This window comes from Emys orbicularis, chromosome 1 (assembly GCF_028017835.1).
Source record: "Emys orbicularis isolate rEmyOrb1 chromosome 1, rEmyOrb1.hap1, whole genome shotgun sequence".
In the NCBI taxonomy this organism is placed as follows: Eukaryota; Metazoa; Chordata; order Testudines; family Emydidae; genus Emys; species Emys orbicularis.
The window spans coordinates 370,488,157-370,490,774 of record NC_088683.1 but is presented as its reverse complement, the minus strand read 5'-3'; the positions used below and the strand labels follow the sequence as shown (position 1 = coordinate 370,490,774).

At 43.4% G+C, this 2,618-nt stretch overlaps 1 pseudogene; it reads left to right on the top strand.

The window, feature by feature from the left end:
- Window positions 1–1,619: 1,619 nt before the first annotated feature.
- On the top strand, window positions 1,620–2,618 carry LOC135888808 (olfactory receptor 52R1-like; annotated as a pseudogene).

Below are 2,618 nucleotides of genomic sequence, written 5' to 3'. Positions count from 1 at the left end.
TTGTTGGATAGTCTGTGCCCTGCTGTGTTATTTTCCCTACATATATCTGGATAGTTGAAGTCCCCCATCACCACCAAATCTTGGGCTTTGGATGATTTCGTTAGTTGTTTAAAAAAAGCCTCATCCACCTCTTCCACCTGGTTAGGTGGCCTGTAGTAGACTCCTAGCATGACATCACCCTTGTTTTTTACCCCTTTTAGCCTAACCCAGAGACTCTCAACACTTCCGTCTCCTATGTCCATCTCTACCTCAGTCCAAGTGAGTACATTTTTAATATATAAGGCAACACCTCCTCCCTTTTCCCCCTGTCTATCCTTCCTGAGCAAGCTGTACCCATCCACACCAACATTCCAATCATGTGTATTATCCCACCAAGTTTCAGTGATGCCAACAATGTCATAGTTGTATTTATTTATTAGCACTTCCAGTTCTTCCTGCTCATTACCCATACTTCTCGCATTTGTATATAGGCATCTAAGATACTGGTTTGATCTTTCCTCCCAGTTTTGTCCTGACCCTCCTTTCTCTCTGTTCTTAGTGTGACCAGATGTCCCTATTTTTTTAGGGACAGTCACAATATTCGGGACTTCTTCTTGTATAGGAGTATATTTCACCCAACCCAGTCTCGATTTTTCACACTTTGTATCTCATCACTCTACCTGTCTTCCTCATTTTCAGTACTCTGCCAATCTTTGGGTCATCCACAAATTTTATCTGCAGTGATTTTCTATTTCCTTTCGGGTCAGTGATGAAAATATTGAATAACATCAGTCCCAGAACTGATCCCTGGAGAACTCCACTAGAAAAAGCCCCAGTCACGGCAAGTGCTTTCTGAGGTGTCTCTGTCAGCTAGTTTTTGGTCCATTTTATGTGTGCTCCAATACAATTGTAGAGTGTTAATTATTTTACCTCACTGTTTTCCCTTAATAAATTAAAATGACAGAAAAATCAAAGCTTATCGCATATGCAGAGTTCCGTTGATAAACCAAATGTTTACCCTAACAAAAGAATGGATTCAGGTTTACTTGACAAGACCGGTTTTGCATAAACCTTGTCATTGATTAGCATTATTTATATTCTTAGAATTTTATTCTTGAACTAATCTGATACCAGCTTTTCCATTGTTTCCTAATCCTTTCAAATCTTTTTTTAATCTTTACCTTCATTTTTTTAATAGTTTACATTTAAAACACAGGAATTGACCTAATTTTTTTCTAGGATTCGTTTTCGTCTTCATATACTTAATAACCTCATTTTTGGTGATCCTTAGCTTTACCAACCATGGATATTTAAGTGTTGTCTTTAAAGTCCCATACTTGTGTTTCCTGCTGCTGCCTCTTAAGGTTACTCCTGACATGTAGGAATTATTGATGCATCGAGTATCATAAAATATTGAATTGGCATTAGATGGGTTTGTTGTTCATAGTTCATTTCTTTAAATAATGATTATGTTATTTTTCAGTGTGTGAAGAGTGACCAATCTGCTTCACCCATGAGAACAGCCTACAGTAGTGCATGTAGAGTCTTATATTAACATTGTCTCTCCATTCAGGCATTAGAACTGCAACCATCATCCTAGACCCTGGGCACGTACAGGAAGTCAGGGGAGCGTACGGTACATGCAGGTGACACCCTTGTGCCTCAGAGTTTGACATCTTCACCCCTACTCCATGTCAGACTCCAACAAAACCAACATCACCCACCCCTCCACCTTCATCCTGCAGGGCATTCCAGGTCTTGAGGCAGCTCATGTCTGGATCTCCATCCCCTTCTGCACCATGTACATCATAGCCATCTTGGGGAACTTCACCATCCTGTCCATCGTAAAGACGGAGCAGAGCCTCCATGGTCCCATGTACTATTTCCTCTGCATGCTGGCCGTCACCGACCTGGTCCTGTCCACGGCCACCGTGCCCAAAATGCTGAGTAACTTCTGGTTCAATTCCAGGGAGATAGATTTCAATGCCTGCCTCACCCAGATGTACTTCATTCATTGCTTCTCAGCTATGGAATCTGGGATCTTACTGGCCTTGGCTTTGGATCGCTACGTGGCCATCTGTGATCCTCTGAGACATTCCACCATCCTGACAAATTCTGTTGTGGCCAAGGTTGGACTAGCCGTGGTGCTGCGCTGTGGCATAAGTGCATTGCCCTATCCCTTCCTAGTGAGGCGGTGGCCATATTGCAGGACCAACATCATCCCCCACTCCTTCTGTGAGCACATAGCTGTGGTAAATCTGGCCTGTGCCGACACACGCATCAGTAGTTACTACGGCCTCTTTGTGCTCTTCTCTGTGATAGGTTTGGATGCGCTTTTTATCATCGTGTCCTATATCCAGATCCTCAGGGCCATCTTCAGCCTTCCCACAAAGGATGCTCGGCTCAAGACTTTTGGGACCTGCGGCTCCCACCTTTGTTGCATATTATCTTTCTACCTTCCAGAATTCTTCTCCTCCCTCACACACCGGTTTGGCCACAAAGTGCCCCTACATGTCCTTGTTCTCATTGCGAATGTGTACCTTCTGGTACCCCCCTTGCTTCACCCCATCATCTATGGGATAAGGACAAAACAGATCCGGGACAGGCTGCTCAAGCTCTTTACTCGTAAAGGGACCTAA